The sequence below is a fragment of the Phyllostomus hastatus genome, unplaced genomic scaffold (assembly GCF_019186645.2).
Source record: "Phyllostomus hastatus isolate PE091 unplaced genomic scaffold, TTU_PhHast_1.1 phas_contig_86, whole genome shotgun sequence".
Lineage (NCBI taxonomy): Eukaryota > Metazoa > Chordata > Mammalia > Chiroptera > Phyllostomidae > Phyllostomus > Phyllostomus hastatus.
In genome coordinates this window covers 21,373,277-21,398,136 of record NW_025333977.1, presented here as the reverse complement: position 1 = coordinate 21,398,136, position 24,860 = coordinate 21,373,277, and the positions used below count along the sequence as shown (strand labels likewise).

At 42.5% G+C, this 24,860-nt stretch overlaps 1 protein-coding gene and 1 pseudogene across 6 annotated transcripts in view; both read right to left on the bottom strand.

The window, feature by feature from the left end:
- The window catches only part of GPR160 (G protein-coupled receptor 160), a 39,862-nt gene that overhangs the window by 3,461 nt on the left and 11,541 nt on the right, over positions 1-24,860 (bottom strand). For 3 of the 6 annotated variants that reach the window (XM_045851555.1, XM_045851556.1, XM_045851558.1), the window contains exons 2-3: positions 2,057-2,171; positions 1,886-1,964 (exon numbers count right to left, since the gene is read on the bottom strand). The gene's annotated coding sequence lies outside the window, so the exon portion shown is untranslated. Of the gene's footprint in view, positions 1-1,885; positions 1,965-2,056; positions 2,172-4,023; positions 4,090-4,162; positions 4,182-11,395; positions 11,506-24,860 lie in introns of those variants that run through there. The other 3 variants (XM_045851560.1, XM_045851559.1, XM_045851561.1) reach the window with 3 other exon arrangements.
- On the bottom strand, positions 12,347-12,922 carry LOC123826962 (annotated as a pseudogene).

Here is a 24,860-nt window from a genome sequence, read left to right as displayed (position 1 = left end):
TTTGCTGACAGAACGCACCCTAACTTGACAAGACAGCGTCCTAATTGAGAAGAGAGTCAGGCCCTGACTTTGGAGCTTCTGTGTTCATCTTCTCATTGTCCAATTTTAGCAAGAATCTTGCTAAGTTGGGTTAGCCAGCATCTCTCATCCTCAGTATCTGACCTCCCTCGATATCCGATCAAGTTCTTCATCCCTCACCACACCCCAGGTGATGTCCAGTCACCCTGACTGGCCTTCTGCGTGAATCCTGTTAGGGTTTAGCCAGAATTCCTTCTTACCCTGATGTTTCCTTAGTGATATCTGACCACTGACCTCCACCTTGCTCCTTGGCTATAAATTCCCACTTATATTTGGAGTTGAACCCAATCTCTTCTTGTCGCTGTAAAACCACATCATCTTGGTCTCTACATCTATTGCAGAGGTTCTGAATACGGCGTGCCTTACCATTCTTCAACAAGGGCCATGAATAATTTTTCTTTAACACACTCTCATGGCCGTAAATCCACCAATCTCATAAATTCCCTTACTAAGGTACACAAATAATGTACCTGTATGTGTATATGTATATACACACATATGTATGTGTGTATGTAAAAACAGCCATAAAAATTGTTTAATACTCATATTCATAACTATAGATATAAAAGAACCAATGAGACAAGTTATCTTGTACATTCAAGTTTTTTCCATTTAGCCTGGGCTGGTGTTGCTCAGTGGACTGAGTGTCGGCCTGTGAACCAAAGAGTCGCCAGTTTGATTCCCAGTCAGGGCACATGCCTGGGTTGCAGCCAGGTCCCCAGTAGGGGGCACACAAGAAGCAACCACACATTGATGTTTCTGTCCCTCCCTTCCCCTCTGTCTAAAAACAAATAAAATCTTCAAAAAATATTTTTTTTCCATTTAGTTTAATTTGACCCCCTCCCAAAAAATCCTCATTTCAGATTCGGTAAGTGGTACACAAGGGCATGGAACCAGGGTCACCTGACACCAGCTCTGTGACTGGTGGCGCTGGGTAAGGAGGTGTGAATGGAACGGAGAGACCCCATGAAACCCACGTGGCCAAGAAAAAAACAGGCTTAGTTTTAAATAGCAAATGCTGGTTTGGAATGAAGGTGAGGAAGGGAAATAGTGTGAGTTCATATTTATGAAGACCCCCCTTTTTAAAAAGTAAAATTAGGATAAAATTAAGAATTACCTGTATAAAATGATTTTATCCTTAATAACTTCTAGACAAAATTAAATAAACAAAGCTAAGAAATCCATGTTTAATTAGGCAACAGCCACAGGATGGTTCCCGGGTTTCCGTCCCATTGCTGACTCGGGGCCGCTGGAAGGCCAGAAGGACAGGCTCCCCCCAGCGAAGCGCAGAAGGCGGAGGAGGAGGAGCAGCTCCAGCCACCAAGGCGGTGGCCAGGGAGCTCCTTAGAAGAGGACGTGAGGAAAGAAGACAAAACAAGTCTGAGAAGGAATATATAAAGAACCTTAAAGCTGGAAGACATTTTAGAGATGAGAGATGAAAAGGCCTGTGGAAGATATTCAACTTGAGGCAATAAAGGGCAACCGAAAGATGTTGTGGTCGTTTCACAACAGTTCCTGAACATCATCATCATGGAAACCAAAACTTTCTGAGGTGACACCGATTTTATACCCCTGGTCCTTGATAAACCACTAAAAGCGTATTCAAAACTCCAACATTTTGCTCTTTAAACAACTCCCCTGCCCCAGGACAAGACAAAAATCTTTTGATAGGCTACTTGTCCCGAATTTTCCCCTGAAAAATATTCACATTAACTCCAGGGATTCAGAGATTTATGAGGTATGGTTCTTTTCCTGCATATTTTTAACTACTTATGCATCCACTCATACTGCTCCAGGTACAACTTACAAAGCTATCGTGGAAGTCCTTTCCGGGGCATCTTTGGGTTCGCTTTGCGATCCGACCAGCTCAGAAGTCCTAGTGGGCCCTGAAGGAAACAAACCACGATTTCTCTCACTGACCCAGTCTCTGCTTTTCCGTTTATTAACAACCCAGGTCTTAATGACACGCCATACTTACTCTGTTTCCTCCAGCAGGTCTTTCCGCTGACGATCTTCCTATTTTACTTGAGTCTCGTGCCTTGAATTACCTTACTTTTGGTTCCCGGCACACAAAAAGGCCACAGGAATAAGCTCTGTGTGAAAGACAGAAAACAAAAATAACCCCCGTTAGTAGCCAGCTGCTACCTTTAGTCACTGGACTTCAGCATAACTGGCTCCAGAGCTCTGCTTAGAAAAACTCTAACTGGCTGTGGGATTAGTCCAAGTAATCACTTGCTTATAATCTTTTCTCAGAAAAGGAAGACAGGGGATACTTAGATTAAAAGCCCACCAAAGACCATGAGATAGGGGCACATAGAACATGGTGTCTATTTAGAAGTCTTGCTTATATTGCCGTTTTTCACCCACAGGCTTTGGAGTCTAAACTGGCAGTTCTCAGTTTAGCTGCAGGGCCTTTTGACACTTGTTGCACGTTAATGTAAGTAACAGGTTGTTTTTCTTTGAATGAAAAATTACTATGTTTTCCCAAACAAAAAATGTAATGAGCAAAGTGGTGTTGTTTGGCATCTCAGACTGCTTTGGTCTCTGGTTCAAGAGCAGACAGCTGAATTTTCACCTGCACTTAATCAGCTGCGATATTACACTTCATGTAGCCTTTGGAAAGTCCCTGTACATTCATGAGTTTGAGGGTAAAACAGTACCTTTTAAAAAATACATGATAGATTAAATTTCATACGTAGTAGTATTATAATCAAATAGTTGTGTTATGAGGACTCAGGAAAGTTGAACAAAAACCAGGTGCATGAAACAGTAGGATGGGAAGGTGACCACAGCTGACATTCTGGTCAACGACTGCGCAGAAAATGGAATGAGCACGGCAGCTGGACCTGCTGATTCTGCGTGGAGAAAGCCTGCGGGAACAATAACGTACTGCGCCTTGTCCAGAGGTTTGTACATACCTTTCACCTAATCCTTACGGCAATCCTGAAAGGTATGTATTATTTTTCCCCAAAAGGAAAAAGGCTTTGGGGTTAATAAGCACATTTCCTGAGGTTGCACGACTGATACGTGTTGGAGCTTTTGTGCGGTCTCAGGTCTGATTTCAAAGACCGTGCTGTTCATTCTGCCTCAATTATGGCTCCACTCACAACTGGAAATGTAGAGGGACCCCGTTATGCAGGCGAAAGAGCTTTCTGAAAAGGTGATAGGCAGCTGAGAGTGACTACGTTGTTTACTGGTCCTCAAAGGACAATAACTGATTTATTTGGATAATGTAATTGTATTCCTCCAAAGGGTAAATATAAATATTTTTTTAATTTTAGAAATGTGGACTTTATTTGATGATATGTCAAAATTCAGTGGGAAAAGTAAAATGGCATTCAACTGTCTGACAGCTTTTAAAGGAATAGGTTTTTTGTTTTCATTCATTTACATAGTATATTTAGATTCAATATAGATGATCAAGAAAATACAGGAAAAGTTCTTTAAATTTTAAATTACCTGTTTTTTAAAATAGGTAATACTAATTCGCATAGTCTGAAACTCGAGTCACAGAAGGGTATACGGTGGAAATAACTCGTCCCACCCACTCTCTGAGTGCCCCTCACCCACACTCACCACCGCCCAGTCCCTCCCCAGATAAACCGCTGCTCCGTTACTTGTGCAGCTTCCAGAGACATTCTAAAGGGCGGTTTCAAAAGAAATTTGAAATCCCCATGTTATTAAAGCAACTAGCAAGGGATTCTCAATCTGCCCTTCCCAGCTCCATTTACATGCTGATGAAACGAAGTGAGTTGCAAAGGGCTGTCACAACCAAACTGAATCAGTGGTCTGTTAGAGCACAGGAGTGCTCGCTCCAACCCAAACCAGGCTGGCCGAGAGGAAGGTCAGGGGGCCCAGGCAGGATGACGGGAAGCAAGGGTTATCTCCAAGTAGGTAGGTGGACAGGGGTTTTTATGCCCTGGGGTACAGAATTATGGTGCTCACCTATGTCTACTGCTTCTCTGCTTCTGATAAGGCCATGGAAAACCTTTAGTTCCTTGACCCTTACAATTAGGTGGGCCCATGTGGCTATTTCTCGCCAATGAACTATAAGGCCAAAGCTTTAAGTTTCAGAAGACAGCACCTTCAGTGTTCTCTTCCCCTGCCACAGGGAGTAAAGGGCGTGTGCTCCAGAGGGTGCAGCTCCAGACGGCGGGCGGGGCCTCTGCCAGCCTGAGTCCTCCCCTCACTGTGTGTGGGGGGCAGAGCCCCTGATGGTTCACAGTGCATGTGCAGTGGATGAAATAACAGTCTGTTGTATTAAGCAGCAAGAATTTTGTGATTATTTTTTATGTCCCAATCTGACTAATACAATCATTTATAATTCTCTGTACCCTTTAAATTTTTTAACAGCTAGCACGTATTACTTATCAGAATTTTTATAAAGCTGTAGTAGAAACAAACTTTGAAAAGCAATAATGTATAAGAAAATAGGTAAAAAGACATTCCCGGCTGGCGTAGCTCAGTGGATTGAGTGCGGGCTGCGAACCAAAATGTCGCAGGTTCGATTCCCAGTCAGGGTACATGCCTGGGTTGCAGGCCATGACCCCCAGCAACCACACATTGATGTTTCTCTCTCTCTATCTCCCTCCCTTTGCTCTCTAAAAAGAAATAAATAAAAATCTTTATAAAAAAGAAAAAAGAAAATAGGTAAAAATCAAAATTCAATTTTAATTTGCATATATTAATTATTTTTGCATTCTTTTATTGTGATTTTGTCATATTTGCATAAATAGAAAAAAGGTTTCAACTCAGTTAACTAAGTTTACACCTTAAGAAAAAGAAGAATGAATTAAACCCAAAATTAAGCTAAAGGAAGGATATAATAAAGAGTAGAAAACAATGAAATTAAAAAAAAAACAAACCAATGAACTAAAAGCTAGTTCTTAAAAAACAAAACAAAAAACAAAAAATACGATAAATCTCCAGCCAAACTAAGAAAGAACTTGGCAATATTAGGAAAGACGGGACCTCATCTCAGATCTTACAAACCTAAAAGGATAATAAGGGACTACTATGAATAATTTTTTCCAATAAATTAGGTAACTGTGATGAAAGAAATTCCTGGAAAGACACTAAAACTCATTTAAAAAGATCCCTAAAAATCCCTATTACAGAAACTGATTTTGACCTTAAAAACCTTCCCACAAAAAAAAACAAACTCTAGGTTCAGATTTCTTCATTGATGCATTCTACCAAACATTTCATAAAGAAATACCAAACTTAAAGAAAGCAGAAGAGGACAAAAACACCTCCCAGCCCCGACTGGCGTGGCCCAGCAGGTGGGGCGTCGAATTACAGATGGAAAGGTTGTCTCCCAGTCAGGGCATCATTCCGACTCCAGACCCCCTGATGGCGGCATGCATGCGGGAGGCAACCAACAGGTGTTTCTCTTCTCTCTCCCTTCCTCCCCCTCCCTCTAACAAGAAATAAAATCTTTAAAAACAAATGAACAAAAAACACCTCCCAACTCATTTTATAAGAGCAGAATTATCCTGATACCAAAATCAAAAATGTTTCAAGAAAACTAAATTATACATCAACCCTCAAAAAAAAAGGCAAAATTCTTAACAAGGTATCATTAAATCTATCAGCAAAAAAATACACCCTACTATATCATAGCCAATGCAAGCTTGATGTAATCAATCAATGTGATTCACCATGGAAACAGAATAAAGGAGAAAAACCACATGATCATCTGAGTAGGCATGGAAAAAGAATTTAATAGAATCCCACAGGGTGAAAATTCACAAACAATAGAAGGAACTTTCCCAACCAGATAAAAAGTATCTATGGAAAAGCTACAACTAACTTCAAGCTTAGTGATAAACTGGCCATTCTCCCCATAAGATGAGGAACTATGCAAGGGTGTCCACCTCCCACTCCTTCTCAACATTTCAGTGAGGGCCAGTGTAAGAAGGCGTTAACAAGAAATAAAAGGCATGTAGACTGGAAAGAAAGAAGTAAAACTGTCTAATCCTGGGTGACATGATTATGTACTTAAACTAAGGAATCTACAAATAAGCCACTAAAAATAACAAGTGATTTAATTTAGCACAGTTGCAGTTAATTTTTAAAAATCACTATTTCTATATGTGAGAAACAAACAATTGAAAAATGAAACATTTACAATAGCATCAAAAATATGAAACATTTAAGGATAAACTGGATAAAGCACATGTGAGCACAGTACTAACACTGTAGGAAAAAACTGAAGAGGGTCTAACTCAGTAAGACATATACCATGGCCTGGAATATTTGGCAAGTTTTTTTTGTTTGTTTGTTTGTTTTGCAGAAACTGGCAAGCTGATTCTATAATTTATATGGAAATATAAAGGACTTAGCAGAGCCAAAATAATTTTTAAGAAAAATGAAGTTGGGGGACTTACATTACCTGACTTTAAAACTTGCTATACAGGTATAGAAATAAAGGAGTGTGGTATTAAGCCCTATTGTATAAATCAGTGGAACAGAAGAAAATTCAGAAACAAACTTACATATTTATGGTCAACTGATTTTCAACAAAAGTGCAAGATAATTCAGTGGGGGAAAGCACAGTCTTTTCTAAAAATGGTGCTGGAAAGTGATATACACATCGGAAAAAAATTAACCTTAACCCTTTCCTCATATCATGCACAAAAATAAACTCAAAATGGAGCATAAGACTAAATATAAAAGTGAAACTGACATTTCTAGGGGAAAAAAAAAAAGAAAAAATATTTGTGATCCTGTGTAGGTGTATTAGTTCCAAGGGCTGCCATAAATTACCACTGGGTGGCTCAAAACAAATTTTCCCTCTCGGTCTAGAGACCAGAAGCCTGAACTCAAAGTGTCAGCAGAGCCGTGTGGCCTTGGGGGCTCCAGGAGGGCCCTCCCACACCCCCTCCAGCGCCAGGTGGCTCTGGCATCCTTGGCTTTCGGCAGCCCGGCCCGGCCTCTGCCTCCATCTTTACTGAACCTTCTGCCCCGTGTGTGGCACCAGGCGTCCTCTCCTCTCTTTGTCAGGGCGCCAGTCGTGGGACTTGGGGCCTACTCCAATCTGGTGTGACCTTACTTTAGTCCCATCCGTACATACCTATTTCCAAGTGAGGTGACATCCTGGGTGGACATGAATTTTAGGGGAACACTAGTCAACCCAGTAGGCATAGTTGGTAAAGTGAACTCTTAAAAACAAACACTCCTCTTTGAAAGCATAGTTTTAAAAAAAGGCAAGCTGCACGTGGGGCGAAAATACTTACAATAAATATCCGACCAATGACTTGAATCCAGAATCTTACACCTCAGACAATTAGTCAGTTAGAAAATGGGCAGATGACCTGAACAGGCACACTGGGGAGACACACATGCAAACTGCAATTAGACACAGCTGCACTTCTGCCAAAACAGCCAGAATTTAAGACTGATGGTGCGGGTGTTGACAAAGAACAGAAGGAGACCTCTCACACTGTTTAAACAGTTTGGAGGTTTCTTACAATGTTGAACGTCCCAATTACCATGTCCTCCAGTAATCCTCCTCCTAGGTTTTTACCCAAGAGAAATGAAAACCCACGGGAAGACTTGTCCACAGACGTGCGTGGCAGCCTGACTCACCATGGCCCCCAAGGGAAAGGGTCCCCGCGTCCAGCAATAGGGGATGGAGAAACAAACGGGAGTGTATCCATACAATGGAACACTCTCGGCAGTAAAGGAACAGAATACTGATATATGCTGCACAGGGATAAATCCCAAAAGCATGCTGGCCGAACAGAACCTGACACAAATGAACACAGACTGTGTGAGTCACACGGAATTCTGGGAGGGCGGAACAAATGCATGGGGCAGACAGACCATCAGCAGAAACCGGGGCCCACGTGGCGGCACAGGCCACCAGGGGACTTTGGTTGAGAGGAAGGTGCTCTCTGTGTGGATTGGGGTGGTGGTTCAGGAAGTGCACGGCTTCTTAAAAATCCAAACTATACACTGAAAATGACTGTATTTCATTAAAATTTTAGAGGATGTACATCTCACAGTATTGGATATAAAATTTAAAACCTGGAATTAATTTAAATATCCAACAATAAGAAATTGGCTACACAAATTATGACAAAATTCCAATGAAAGATGGCTTTTTGAATAAATGAAATTTTACTCCCTCTCATAACACCACTGAAATAACGATCAACTGAGTTTGTAACTGACTCTAAAATGAACAAGCAAACCTAGTTTGTCACATTTGGGGACAGTTAGAGAACCAAGTCCCTATGTTTTTAAACTGGTAAATACATGGAAAGGATCAAGCATTTTTCCTGACTTTTCTACACAAACTGTACCCTTGGTGACAAAACAGTAGGGGGGTGTTTACTTTTATAGAAATACTCTGAGTGAATAATGAATAATATTGTAAAATTGCCATTTTGCAACCCTGATGTACTAATTAATGGAGGCAGACAATGACCATCAACAGCTACTAATATCCAAGGGAGAGATGGAAGGACAAATCACTACCTACGGACCTGAACAGAGTGTGCATTCAACTATTATCCACAAACAAACAAGCAGCATGAAAGAACATGTTAAATAGTCCTACAGGATGCAGGAAGCAAAATCCAGAGGGTGGTAACCTCTACATGACAAACAACAGTTCTTCAGTAAATTGTATCAACAACACATAAGATTAAATGAGACTTAAGATATATCAACTAAATGCAATGGGTAGAACTTACTTTGAATTCATTGGAACAAAGAATTACATTTATAAATGACAACTGGAAATTTGAACACTGAAAATTTGAGGATATTAAGGAATTACTAATTTGGGGCACGATAATGGTGTTTGGTTGTGATGGATGAACTGTGTGTCCCCATAATCCATATGTCGAAGCCCTAAGATACAACATATGAATTATAGGGACTTTAAAAGAGGTTGCACATGTCTGATTGGTATCCTTGTAAAGGGAAATTCGGACACACACAGGAGACAGCAGGGGCAGGGGCAGCCGAAAGAGAGGCCCTGTGAGGGCACAGCAAGGAGGCAGCCGTCTGCAAACCAGGAGAAGCCAAACCTGTCGAGGCCTAGATTTGGACTTCTAGCCTCCAGAATCATGAGAAATAGGTTTCTGTTCTTTAAGCCAGTCTGTAGTATTTTATTATGGCAGCCCTAACAAAGTAATACAGTTAAAAAATTATTTAAAAATACATCGTGCAATATTTACAGATGAGACATGTTCTCAGAACGTTGCTTCACGGTAGTTCAGTAGTGCGCCTGGTCGGGGCTGAAGCGGGCAGGACAGACCGTGGGTTAATGGCTATTGTATTTGCAAAACAAACCAAAACCCAGGGGCTGGAAAAACGAGTAGAGGAATGGTAAATGAGTTAGCATGTTGCTACACAAAGTGTGATCCATGGAACAGGAACATCAGTGCCACCTAGGAGCTTGGCATAACTATAGTTACAGAACCTCAGGTTCCAACATGGACCTACTGGATCAATTTGCATTTTTAAGCCAGCTGGTGTGGCTCAGTGGACTGAGTGCTGGCCTGTGAACCAAGAGGGTTTGCTGGTTCAATTCCCCGTCAAGGCACATGCCTGGGTTGTGGGCCAGGCCCCCAGTGGGGAGTGTGCAGGCCACTACACACTGATGTTTCTCTCTTTCTCCCTTCCTTCCCCTTTCTCTAGAAATGAAAAAATAAAAGTCTTTTAAACAAATTTGCATTTTTAATCAAATCCTCAGGTGAATAACATATACTGATAATAGAAACAAAAGCCCGAAGTGGAGAAAGCACAGTACCAACCTAAGAGGAATTGCTGGCCCAGGTAACTCAGAAAAGGGATGCAAAGATGGAGCTAAAAGCAGGAGTCGCTGCAAATGAAGTCAACAGATCCCAGAGGCAGTGCAAAAGGTGACTGCCTCTCCCCAGCTATGGCCTAAGAGTGGAGGTTTTCTCCTCTGGCCAGGGGGAAACAGGGTCTACAGGCTGCGGGAAGATTTGAGGATGGAGGGGGACCGTGCTGAGAACAGGGAGTCTGAGTACAATACACAAAAGCTGGACTTCTCCAGCCTTCTTTTCCCCACTTGGATTTCAGGAATACCGTTATCACAAAACATAAAGGTCCAAAAATCCTTGTCTAGTGATCAGCCCAGGTATAAATATCTAGAGATACTGACATTGACTCTTCCCTAAGAAGACATCCTAGATAATATCCTGCCCACAAATATGACTAGACATGCAAAGATGCCCTGACATTCAAAGGAAGTTTCTACTATGAAAAGGCAAACTCACAAGCAGAAAAATAACTTGGAGGAAAGAGACACAATGCTAGGAGAAAACTTTCTTTAGAAACGTACCGTTTCTAGGGAGAAAATATTATCCCCATAAAGCAGGAAAAGGAGGCGATTTAAAATAACAACAGAAAACAAGGAAGTACTCTTGGGGAATAAAAACAGGATGGTAAAAATGGTAAAATGAATAGAAGAGTGAAGAGATAAAGTTCAGGATATTCCCCAGGAAGCACAGAACAAGATAAAGGATAAGAAATTAGAAAACCAGTCCAGCAGGTGCAAAATCTGAGAGAGAGCGAGAGCGAGAGCGAGAGAGAACAAACTGAAGGGGAAGAAACCAAAGAAGAAAAAGCTGTAACCTTCTCTAGAACTGAAGGTTTTCAGGAGTGAGAGTCCATCAGGGGCCACCTTCATGGAAGAAAACAGACCCAGAAATTTCAAAAACAGTGATAAGGATAACTAGTTTCCCAAGGGAAACAAACAAACAAAATAAAGAACATTTCATACAAAGAATTAAGAGATGGAATGGATACATTGAAAATGGGTAAATTAAGGGAAAGAGTAAAGCATTTACCCCGCCTTGCGTGAAACGTCCCACTGGGGAACCCAGTTGCAGAGGAGGGGAAGTACCTCTTCAACAAGTGTTCCGGCTTAGAAGTGAAAAATAGACTGCGGACTCAGACAGAATTCCACCACTCTGCAACCAGCTCCTCTCCTCCAACCGCCCACCCATGAAGGAGCAGATGCAGACATTAAGCACCTACTGCTATAAATCATCACAACAGAAGAGAAACCAGACCAAACCCGAGTCTGATCAAATCTGTGGAGCCAGCTGCCAATTTGCAAGAAATACACAGGATACAAAACTGAAAACAACCCAGATTTCTAGAACAAGTGAACGGACAACAAAACAGTGATATACCCCTGCAATGGAGTACTCCTCAGTGATAGAAAGGAAGGGACTATCAACCATGCAACAACACAGACGAATTTCAACATTATGCTGATTGGAAGAGACATGATTCCATTCACATAAAATGTTACATAGTCCAAACTCACCTATAATGACAGAAAGCAGGTGGTTAGCTGTGGGGGAGACAGGGAGGGGCAGGAGGGAGAAATTACAGCAGGGACGAGGAGCTTCAGGGGGCGAGAGGCGCAGGCATGGTCCTGGAGGGGGTGGTGCTTCCACAGGCGCAGATAAATGGCAGAAAGGGTCACAGTGTAGACGTTGAACATGTGCAGTTTATATTCTATGCCAATCAGATGGCAATAAAGTTAATTTTTAAAGAGGAAAGGAAGACAGAGGCCACAGGGACACACTGAACTGTGTCATGAGTGTGAATTGGCAGCAGCCAAACCACAGGAAGCTCTAAAGTGGTCTGTAGAGGAAAAGAGACTTAAAAGACATCTTAAATAAATATGTTTTTAAAGGGTAAGACTAAACTGAAGTCTCCAGTGATACATGGTTGGGTGCTAAAACTATTTTTAGAAATGCAAGAAAGTGATCACCAGTCCCGTTACAATGGGGAAACGGGGTCGGGTTGGGAGAGGCCCCATGGAAGGGATTACAGAGCAGAGTCGTAGCTCTTTAACTGAGAGGTGGTCCCAGAGGTGTTCACTTAGGATAAGTCATTAAGTTAAGTCCATTTTTGTGTATGGCTTTCTGTGTTTTATTTCTCAATAAAAAGATATAAAAAAGATTCAGAATGAGATTAGGTCCCTCAGCAACATGCAACCAAAGATATTTTTTAACCATAAATACCTTTGGATTGGTAAATTCAAACAAATAACACCACTTCCTGGCATAAAAACCATGGGCTAAGTCAATAGAAAACAAACTGGAAAAAAATGTCAAAATATTAATCTCCCTAATAAATAAAGAACTTTTGGATATCAAACAGGAAAAAGATAGTGAAATAGTAAGATAAGCAAAGCATATGAAGAGACAACTCACAAACAAGGAAAAAAAATTTTAAACCCAGAAATTTAAACTGTAATGCTTGCCTCTTAAGAGACAGGGTGGTGGGGCGCTGCCACTGCCCAGCACCTGCAGGATGGTGGGTCCCCAGGGGCAGGCACGGCGTTTACTCGGCGAGTCAGCAGTGCAGCCTCCCCAGCTCCCCCTTTGTCTCCAGTCTTTGCCAGCAGTTCCTTGCTCAGGATTTCAATGCTGCCCCTGGGGACTTTATAGGCGATGAAGAAAGCCTCGAAGAAGGAGGTTGTCTTGGGGCCCAGACCGGTGTTCTGGTGACTTCCTGTGGGGCAGTGGCACAGCGCAGGCAGCAGCTGACACCCAATTGGCCGGGAGCAGGTCCCTGATCTCAGGGCGGTCCTGCCTGGTGAACACAGAACCCACATTCCCCAGGAAATGAGGCAACGGTTTCCCCAGAGCTGGGCTGCACAGCACAGAGGTCTCGCCCATCAGCACCACAGCCTTCCCAGGAGGGACACGCAGGTCTGCTGCATCTGCCCGGGGCCCACACTGTCTGCTCCCACAGTGAAGCGTTTCGGATAATCACCCAGAAGCTGGGTGATCCTGAGGAAGCAGCTGGGCTTCCAGGTCTCCCTGTCTCGTGTGGGCATCGGGATGGGGCGTCAGGGATTGCCACGCAGGGTTTAAAGACGATGTCCCTCTCACGAGGACAAGTAGCGAGAGTGACACACTGACATTTTTAAAGACTCGAGGTCAGTCTTCTTGTCTTATTGCACAATCTGGATCTGTCTGTGCAACTGTCGCCTCAGTATTAGGTAAACACTTTCCTCAAGAACATGAACTGAATTATGTGTTATGTCAGTTTGTCTCATTACCGGTCAGGTGGTGTTAGGTCACCTAATTAAGGAGCGATTTGCCCTCTATCGCTATTGCATGGGCACCTTTTCCCTTTAGTCATTGATGGGTACCGGTAACCTCCAGGGTAGTACCATCAGACTGTTAGACTGCTGGGCCACAATCCAGCTACACTGAGTAGTTTGAGCACCCACTTATCTTCCTCCTTGCCTGAATCGGTTACCATCTCGGAAATTACAACAGTGGTTTTCTAATTCTATGGTTCCTTCTGCTTTTACAAGCTGGCGCCTTTCCCCCCTTAGAAATGTCTTATGGATTCAAGGACCTATTTTTATTCAGTGTGTTTATGATCACTGACACCCTTCTTTCGAATGCCTAAATTTTTCCAAGCTCTTCCTTAGGAGTTCCTTCAGGCTGGCTCCTGGGTCCTCCCGACACATTCCCGTCTTCGCACTCTTGTTTGCAGAGCCACCAGGGCCCTGACACACCCATCCCAGGCTGTTACAGGAGAGAAGGAGCCTTGTACTAGATTTGAGGCATTACACTTGCAGTCTATTTTCACCGAGTTTTAGCCCATCCTACTTAATACAGTATTTCTAATTGGTCTTTTTTTCACAGATCTTCCCTCTTGCTGCATCTGTCCCTGATGCTATCACAAAATTCTTATCCACTGTAAGCCTTCACTGTATCTCTTGCCTGCTCTCAGCCTCATGGAGGCATTCTTAACCAGACCGCTGACTTTGGGAATGTGGTGCACGTGCTCACGTTACAGCTGCCCACGGCTCCACTCCTTGTGGTTCACGGGGGCACAGGGGCCCTTCCCGCCGGGGACAGGTACACAGCAGTTGTTCTCCATCCTGAACTTCCTACTTACAATACTAATTAGCCTCCACTTGACTTTGTCCAATTTCTAAGTGCCCAATTTACCCAGTTATTTTGACTCCTGTTCTAGTGTCTGTGGCACACAGACAAACATATACACAGTACGCCACTGGTGGTGGGATAAAACTGATTGAACAGAACTGGGCCCCAGGCTGACCTCGATGGCTGACGGACAGTGCTGCCCCACACCTACCTCTCACCCTCGATAATGCCCCCGTGTGACCTTCCATCCTCTGACTACGGGATGGTCCAGGCTGTACTATGTTTCCCTGGGCCGCTGGTGATCATATTATCTTAATTAAATCAATGGCATGAGAAAGTCAAGATATATGTGCCCTGCTTCCCCCAGACCCTTGCAACGTTCTTGAAAAAATCAAATTCCACTGATATGACTTTGTTTTCCATATAGCTACCATTAATTTTTTTACCCAATGCCCTATGTTTGCTTGCAAATCAATATTCTGGTGATGTATATTTTCAAATAGCCCTTCCTCACAATGTAACTGTATCTTCTTATTTACTGAAAATTTTACACACACAGTCACTTCATAATTTTGGTAGGAGCAGATAATTAACACAAGTACCATGTTCTGAACTAAGAGGAAAGGCATCACATACCTTGTGCTAATCATTCAGGTTTTTGTGTTTTTTTTTATTTTATTTATTTATTTTTAGAGAGGGAAGGGAGAGAGAAAGAGAGAAACATCAATGTGCTGTTGCTGGGGGGTCATGGCCTGCAACCCAGGCATGTACCCTGACTGGGAATCGAACCTACGACACTTTGGTTCACAGTCCATGCTCAATCCACTGAACTACACCAGCCAGGGCTAATCATTCAGTTTTGTTACCAAATTTTAAGAAAGATACCAATTAAATAGGAATACAATGTCTGTCTGGAAAAAGTCCAACCATTGTTGTATAACAAGAATGGTTTGTATGATATAAATGTAACCTGGCAGCCAAGGAGAGTGGACTGGAATGTGCATGTGTGAACAATGATGACTTCACTGTACTAGTCAGTGAGGGTGGCAGATGCCATTAAGTGAGCATATGTACTGTGTGGCCATCACATTCAAAATGACTGAGTGAGTAGAGCAACAAATCTGCATCAAGTCTTGTGTTAAGCTTAAACATTCCTCCATGGACACTAATGATTCAGAAGGCTTTCAGGGACGATGCAGTGAGTGCAGCATAAACAAAAGTGTGGCACAAACACTTCAAAGATAGTTGAGAATCTGTTGAAAGTGATCCATGTTCTGAAGACCTGCAGCAAGCAGAACACCTGAGAATGTTGAATGTGTACAAGCTGCAATTAATAATGATCAGCGACAGTGTGAGAACTAGAAGCTGATCTGGCAATTCCAAAAACTACTGTGTCTGAGATTTTGACACAGGATCTTGGCATGAAACGTGTTGTGGCAAAATTCATTACACAGCTTCTGCTCCCAGAGCAAAAGGTACTAATGACTTGATTCAAATCACCACCAATGAACCAGATTTTCTCAATGACCAGATTTCCTGTCATAACCAGGGGTGAATGGTGGGTCTACGGCTATGATCTGGACATGAAGGCCCAGTCAACCTACAGGAAGTCAACTGGTTCTTCAAACCTGAAGAAGGCACGGCAAAGCCACAAGATCAAGACCATGTGAACTGTGTTTTTTGATTGGGAAGGTATATGCTCCTCTAGGCCAAACAATTAATAAGGAATACTACCATATTCTTCATTGGTTGAGAGATGCAATACAATGAAAACAGCCACAGCTATAGGCAACTAGTGATCGGCAGCTTCATCGCTGCTCATGCATCACGTCTTTTGCAGAGTTTTTGGCAAAACATCTAATCACCCAGGTTACTCAGCCCCGCTACAGCCCAGATTTGACATCCTGCAACTCCTGGGTTTCCCAAAACTAACATCACCTTTGAAAGGTAAGAGATTTCAGACCATCATTGAGATTCAGGAAACTATGACGGGGCAGCTGATGGCAATTCCAATAAAGGATTTTGCAGAGTGTTTTTTTGAACAGCGGAAGAGATGCTGCAAGAACTGTGTGAGGTCCCACGGTGCCTACTTTGAAGGAGATGGAGGCATCATTGTCCTAGCTGAAATGTTTCTTGTCCTACATGCAATGTTTCTTGTATCTTCTTCAGTAAAATGTCTCTCCTTTGACAGTACATGGCTGGATATGTTCTGGACAGACCTCGTATACCTAAAGAAGTCAATAAATATGTGAAAGGGCTTCACAAGAAAAACAGTTAAAGGGTTAGAGGAATGGGGATTGTTCAAAAGTAGGATGTGTTAGTTTGGGAGTTAGTGTTTGCACCATCAGAAACGTCCAAATACATGATTAGCGAACGTGCTTATAAAGGAGGTTTAATCAAAGGGCCTTTGAACTAGAGATTGTTTCCTAGTTCTCAGTGATTATCATCAATTTCAGTCTTGCGTTTAAGCAAAAGAAGGGGTCTAAGCATCCAGTGACCTAGAAAGTACCAATCAGAAATCTGCCCAAAGTTCCCAAGACCTCGTTTGCTGTCCCAAGCTGCTGCACACGGCTACCGGAATGACTCAACAACCAGAGGCCGGCACTGCTCAAGTTCAGTTGCTGGTCGTTTCCAAAACCATGGCTCTGTGTGTCATTCTGAGAAGGTGATCCAGGCCAATTGCCTGAAGGAAATCCTTTTCTTACCACCACACAATCCGGAAGAGCCTACCCAGTCAACCTGGACCTAGGTCTCCCGTCTGTCTCTGACAAGATCATTCCAGACCTACTCCATGGACCCTGCTACCATAAACACTTCTTAGAAAGACTAAAGAAGACCTAAAGAAGATTAATATTGCTACGATGTCAATACTCCCCAGATGGACAGCTTCGGTGTAGTCCTGATCAAAATCCAACCTGGTTTTTTTTGTAGAAATTGACACGCTGATTCTAAAATGTATATGGAAATGCAAAGCGCTATGACAGTCAGATGATTCTGAAAAAGAACAAAGTTGGAGGACTTTGTTCTGATTTCGAGATTAATAAACTACGGAATTGAAAAGAGTGTGGTACTGGCTTAAGACCAAAGAGAACCGAGGAAAACGTTCCAATGGTCCACTTGATTTACAAGAGTACCAATACAATTCAGTCAAGTCTTTTCACTAAATGGCATTGGATCAACTGGATAGCTGTACAAAAAAGAAGGACCTCAGCTGGTGTGGCTCAGTGTATTGAGCACTGGCCTGTGCACCAAAAAAATCACTGGTTCGACACCCAGTCAGGGAACAGCCTGGGTTGCAGGCCAGACCTGCAGGCCGGGGCATGTGAGAGGCAGCATATCGATGTATCTCTTGCACATCATGTTTCTCTCCCTCCCTTCCCTTCTCTCTAAAAATAAATAAATAAAATCTTTTAAAAAATTACATTAAAAGTAAAAAAGAAGGACCTCAATCCCACTTCACACCATACACACAAATTAATTCAGGATCGATCACAGGCCTAAACATAAAAGTTAAGAATCTAAAGCTTCTAGAAGGAAAACAAAGGAGAATATTTTTGCAACCTTGGGGCAGATAAAGAATTCTTAAGCAAAACACAAAAGCACCAACCATAAAAGAAAAAATGAATAAAGTGGACTTCTTAAACTCTTCTGCTCATAAGAAAATGAAAAGGCTAAAAGCACACTGGGACAAATATTCATAACACATACAAGGTCTGACCAGAAGGCAGGTATCCAGCTATGTACTAAAGAGAAACATTTACTGAAGAAGATACAAGAAACACTGTACCTAGGACAATGATGCCTCTTTCGCCTTCAAAGTAGGCACCTTGGGACCTCACACAGTTCTCCCATTCACTATCAGCTACCCTGTTGTATTTTCCTGAATCTCTTGGATGGTCTGAAATCTCTTCCCTTTCAAAGGTGATGTTAGTTTGGGGAAAAGCCAGAAGTCGCAGGGCGCCAAGTCTGGGCTGTAGGGGGGCTGAGTCACTTAGGTGATTTGATGTTTCACCAAAAAAAAACTGCATGAAGCATTGATGCATGAGCAAGTACGTTGTTGTGATGAAGCTGCCAATCACCAGTTGCCCATAGCTGCAGCTTTTTGAATCATCCGAACAGTTTCCACAGAGGCATGTTCAAGCTTAACACAAAATTTGATGCAGATTCATTGCTCTACTCACTCAATTATTTTGAATGCGACAGCCACACAGTATGTATGCTCACTCAATGGTTTAAAAGGCCTCCACTGACTAGTACAGTGAAGTGGTCACTGATCACACATATGCATTCCAGTCCACTCTCTTGGCTGCCAGGTTACATTGATGTCACGCAAACTGTTCTCGTTATATCAACAAGGCTGGACTTTCTCCAGACAGACCTCAAGTGAACAAAGGACTTGTGCCCATACTACCAGGCCATATATAAGACGACTCAAAATAAAAAAGGGCAAAATATTTGAAAAGATAATGTACCAATGGTTGCTAACACATGAGAATGTGCTTAACATTATCAGTCATCAAGAAAAAACTAATTAAAACTTCAATGACATACAATTTCACATCCGTCGAATGGCTATAATTAAATAGACCAATACCAACTACTAGAAAAGATGTAAGAACGTAGAATGGTACAACCTTTGGAAAACAGTTCGTCACTTAAACATATACCTACCCTATGATCCAGTATTTCCACTTCTAGGTGTTTTACCTACGAGAAATTAAAATACGTGTCCCCAAAAAGACTTGTATGACAACACCAAATGCTGGCAAGCATGGAGAGTAACAGGAACACTCACTGCTAGTGGGGATACAAAATAGTATAGCCACTTTGGAAGACAGTATGGCAGATTCTTGCAAAATTAAACATATTCTTACCATACAATCCAGCAACTATGCTCCCTGGTAGAGTTGAAAACTACGGCCACACAGAAATCTGTAAATGTTTACAGAAGCATTATTCCTAGTTGCCAAAAGCTGGGAGCAACCAAATGTCCTTCAGGAAGTGACTAAACTGTGATTATTCAGCACTTAAAAAAAAAAGGGCCCTGACTGTTGTGGGTCAGTGGGTTGGGTGTCATCCCGTGGACTGACAGGTCACCGGTTGGATTCCCGGTGAAGACACATGCCTGGGTTGCAGGCCAAGCTCCTGGTCTAGGGTGTGTAAGATACAACCAACTGATGTTTCTCTCCCTCTCTTTCTCCCTCCCTTCTCCTTTCTCTAAAAAAAAAATAAGTAAATAATCTAAAAAAATTATCAAGACATGAAAAGACATGGAGAAACCTACATGCATATTACTAAGTGAAAGAAATCAATCTGAAAAAACTATTTACTGTCTGATTCCAGCCATGTGACACTCTGGAAAAGGCAAAGCGAGGAAGACAGTAAAAAGACCAGTGGTTGTCAAGGGCTGGAGGGCAGGATGAAGGGGAAGAACACAAAAGATTTTTAGTGTAGCTCTGCAGAAGCAGAACTCTAGACAGCAGACGTGGGGTGGCTGGCAACCTGCCTCAACAATGATGTGGACAGGCTGGGGGGAAGGGTTTCAGGTTCATGATGTATAGGCAGAACACAGCAGATTTTTAGGGCGGTGAAAATACAGGGTCCAGCAGAAGTAAGGCCTACTTGAGTGAGGTCAGTAGGGTGATAATATGGGTGTAATAGTTCATATTTTTAATTCGAACATTTCACCTAAAATGTCATATGGTATGCTCGAGTATGATATTGTTACTAGGTAATTACATGCTTCTGATTTTGTAATAAAAGATTTTGTAATAAAAAGGGGCATTATTTGGGCCAGACCTTGTATTCTGTGCAATACCATAATGATGGATACATGTCATTATACATTTGTCCAAATCCACAGAATATAAACACGAAGAGTGCACTCCAATGTAAACCATGGACTTAGGATGATGATGATGTGTCTGTGCAGGCTCGCCAACTGTAACAGATATACCATTCCGACGCTGGACATTGACAATAAGGGAGGACATGCAGGCATGGGGGTAGGGTATATATGGAAGTCTCCTGGGGAAATCATACCTTCTGTTCAATTTTGCTGTGAATCTAAAATTGCTCTAAAATACAAAATCTATTTAAAAAGGACTTGTACGAAGTTAGGCAAGTATTGCTCAGGTGTGTAATTAAAAGCACAAACCATAAAAGAAAAAATTGGTAACTTAGACTTTAAAATTTTAGACTTTTTTTCATTAGAAGGAACCATTAAGAAATAAATATATAAATCACAGATTCAGAGGCAATATCTGTAAATCATATACCAGATAAAAAATTTGCCTCTAGAATTTGAAAAAAATTGAATGTTTCTTAAAAGATTTTATTTATTTATTTTTAGAGAGAGGGGGAGGGAGGGAAAAAGAGGGAGAGAAACATCAATCGGTTGCCTCTAGTATGTGCCCCCACCGGGCAGCCAACCCACAACCTACTCTTGTGCCCTGACTGGGAACTGAACCAGCGACATTTCACTTTGAGGAACAACAGCCAACCAACTGAGCCACACTGGCCAGGGCAACATACTTGAATGTGTTTATTCAAATATTTTACTTGAATATTTAAATATTTTTGAAACTCACTAAGATGACATTGAGAAATAACCCAATTTTAAAAATGGGACTAAGATTTAGACTTTTCACCAAAGAAGATACATGAATGACTAATAAGCACCTCCCAACATCATTAATCATTAGGGAAAAATTAGTTGAAACTGCCACACAGCCATCAGAACACTGGTAATAAAACAACTAGAAATACTGAGTGTTGCCAGACTGTGGAGAAATCAAAACCTTCGGAATTTGTACAGACACTTTTGGGAAACAGTTCAGCAGTTTCTTAAAAAGTTAAATATAAAGGTACTTTACGATCCAGTAATTACAGTCCTAAGACTCTACCTAAGAGAAACAAAACTACAGGTCTGCACAAACACATGTACTCAAACTGTCGCAGAAACATTATTTCTAACAGACAAAGCCCGGAAATAATTCGCATGTCCATCTGCAGGTGAACGGATAGACAGAGTGTGGGATGTCTGTGAGTGCCATTCGGCCGTACAAAGGGACAAGTCACTGACCTGTGCTGCCACATGGGCGACCCGCAAAAATACCACAGTAAACGAAGGAAGCCAGACACCAAACACCACGTATTCTAGAATTCCATTAGTAAGATGTCTGGGCTTAGGGGTGGGGAATGACAAGGAATGGGCATGAAGGAACTTTGGGGGTGACAGAAATGTTCTAAAATTTGATTGTGGTGATAGTTGTACAGTTCTACAAAAATCACAGAATTGTATACTTACAATGAGAGGATTTTATGGCATGTACATTATACTGCAATAAAACTTTTTATGAAGAACTTGTACAAGAATGTTCATAGCAGATATATTCATAAGCCCCAAACTAGAAACAATCCAAATGGTCTTCCAAGTGATCTAGTAGTCAATTTGGACACACGTAATCAGAGCAGGGGCAGTACAGGCCAGGTACAGAAGGTCACCAGGGTGCAAAGCCCAGGAAACGCAGCAACAAGCAGAACTGGAAGGGCAAGTACTGCAGGGAGGGGCCGTGCACTCAGGGTGACGCTCCCTCCCCTAGCAGATCCTAGTCAGGGGTTTATAGGTCCCTAGACCTTTCCTCCCCTGGCAGGTCACGAGTCCATGTGGCAGAGCCACTTGGAGCAGGAATGAGGCCAGGGAACAGCCTTGTGAGACTGCCCTACAAACCCTTGCACGGCCACTCCCTCAAGCATTCGGCCCTCAAGATAATGAGGTTCTGACCTCACAAGAAATAATCAGGAACAAAGCCCTGAGTTTTGGCCAAACTAGAGATAACATCTAGGCCCGAGTGGTGCTTCAGCTCCAGGCTCTAGGGGATGCCTTGAGCAGGCACCTGGACCAGCTGCAGTGACTAATGGTCCCCTACCCTGGTACCAAGCAATCATGGAGACCTGGACCCTGAGGAGGCACACCTGGAAAGCTGATGGAACATTCTCTTGAGTTCCTCCCTGAGACCTCCAGGTAAAAGCGCTGAAGATGGAAGACCCAGTGCAGCTCCCTCTCTCGCACACCAGCCCTTCCCCAGCCCCTCCTTTGTACTCCCTGGAGCACGCCCCGCCTTCCCCTTCCCTTCCCCCAGGCGCATTTTCTCTGCCCTTCTTTCTCCTAAGCTTTTGCCTCCCAACTTGTTTCCCGAGTCCACACAGCCTGGCTGGCTCACTTTTTCCACCCCTGCGACTTTCTAAATAAACTTTTGCTTGTATTTGAATTCCTTGGCTCTGAATTCTTTCCTAGCCCAACCCAAGAGCTGAGGCTGCTGAACTGAAGTCCAACATCTGGTGATGTTCGCCATTAACACGAGGGGAATGGAATGAATAAATCATGGTATGGATCAAAGAATGGAATATTAGCTATCAATAAAGAACAAACTACTGAACACACAACATGCCTGAATCTCAAAAACATCATGTGATGAAAGAAGCCACTCTTGCTCTATTGTATACTACACTCCAGTTATAAAGAGTCTGCTCTTTTGTGTGACTGCGCTGTTTCCCATTTGGAGGAAGTGACTGACTGCACGGGGCGCACGAGGGAGCTTTCTGGAGCATGAAACATTCTGCGTCTTGACAGGGATGTTGTTTATATGAGTGCATGTATTTATCAAAACACAAATCTGTGCATTTTACTGTATGTACCTCCATAAATTTTTAAGTGATTTAAAATGTCCCCACAAAAGACTTACTACTAGCCAAACTTATGAATCAATTATTTACACTTATTTCCAGGTGTAGTGTGTGTAGCTTTTGGAAATCATAACGTCATATAGTTAACAAAAATGAGTAGGTAATGATTTAATTCTCATCTTAAAATGTTTTAATTATGTCATGTGATACACACATATATTTACTACATGTAAATTAGAAAACGCAGTCAACTCATTTATTCTTTGTATAGTCAGTCACTCATTTACTCCAAAAATATTTATGGAAGCCACTCAAGTTCAAACTGTGGCTTAGTCACAAATACAAGGCTGTCTTTCACTTTTTCCGTATTTCAGAATCTGAGTGTACCTTACAGAATAAAGTTTACTTAACACGAGCTTCCTGGTCTGTTCAAGGGGGGAAGTGTCCGATAACCAAAGAGACCCAAACTTGCGAAACAAAAACAGTCCGTCCATCCTCTCCACCCGCTGCCCCTCCGGCCACTGGAATGCACAGCATGAACACACCCTGAAGGAAGCTGCTGCCTGGTCAGTGGCATTTACTGCGACTGAGACTTGGGCCAGGAGGCAGGAAACACCACCACGACCGGCAGCCAGCCAGCCACCCTCTGGTAACTTTCCCTCCACCACCCTAGGCTCACCGTGGAGCCTGCCCCAGTGGGACTGGAGGTGTGAGGACTGACACGCCACTGCTCCCCAGAGACTGTCTACAGGCCACACTGCCCACACCCGGAAAGGTACTGCCAGGACACTTCCTGTTTAAAATGTTCATGCCTTTTAACTCCAGGAATTTATCATAAGGAAATAATCAGAGTTAAAGAAAATAATTACTACATTACTACATGAGGAGCTCACTTCATCATACTTACATTAGCCTACAGAACACTCTCTTGCCCCAAAAGAATCAAAACAACTTAAATACCTAACAGGGAAGAAGTCCAATGAATTACAATAGTCATAAGATGGACTACTTGTCTGCAGCCCTGAAAAACAACCATTTCAGAAAAATTAAGAACTGGAAAATGCTGACATATAACATGAAATGATAGAAGCAAGATAAGAGCTGTATGCATTGGGGCTTCTCACAGATGGTTGTGACGGAATCCCCCAGCCTCCCAGAGGTTCTGCGGCCCCAGTCAGTGTTGGGGAGGGGCTGGGCCTCAGTCCTCAGGCCATCCCACCGAACAGGAGGTGAGAGGCTGCAACCAGCCCAGCAGGAGTTGCCCCAAGACGTGCATGAAATAATCTGGCATGCAGATTATTTCAGCTGAAGACCATCAAGGCCCAGAAGGCTCAGGAAGAACTTTTGACTTCATGCCTTACTGCCTAAAAGAATTTCAACAAACGACCTGAAGCTACCATTATAAAATGACAGTATTTTAATTTGACCTAGATGTGACTGACAAGGCCCATTTGATCAAAGTCTTCTCTCTGTGCCATTATTTCAAGGTGACACGATATACACTTATTTACCAAACGGTAACTCTTGTCCTGGCTGGTGTGGCTCAGCTGATTGGGGTGTAGTCCAGCAGACCAAAAAGTTGCAGGCTGATTTAGAGTCAGAGCCACATACCCAGGTTGAGGGTTCAATCCCCAATCAGAGTGCATACGAAAAGACAACCGATCGCTATTTGTTTGTTTTTTCTCTCTCCCTTCCTCCCTCTTTAAACGCAATTTAAAAAAATTATGTCCCCAGGTAAGGATAAAAAAGAAACCTCTTTTCATCTTCCTGTGAATTCTTTACTTCTCCCTCCTTTGTTCCAAATGACATATCTCATTTTGCCTTACCATCTTTGTAATTTTCAAGCTTAAGTGAAATCCCCATGCCAATGTATTAAAACTTGATTTTCTCCCATTAATTTGCTATATGTCATTTGAATAATTTGGCCAGAAGAACATTAAGGGAAAACATTACGAGAGATTTCCCCACCCGCCCCCCCAGAGTATTATCCCAGCATTAGACAAACAGAAAAAGAATGTATGTACTTACACAGGTCAGAGGTAATTAAGACCAGGCCACCTGATGGGTCAGGTGATTGGTAAGGTCATATAACCTTATAGACCAATAGTTCTCCAACTAGAAAGCAGATGGTGTTAGAAGGTGATTCTGCTTCACTGTGTCTGGGATGGGCCTGAGATTCTG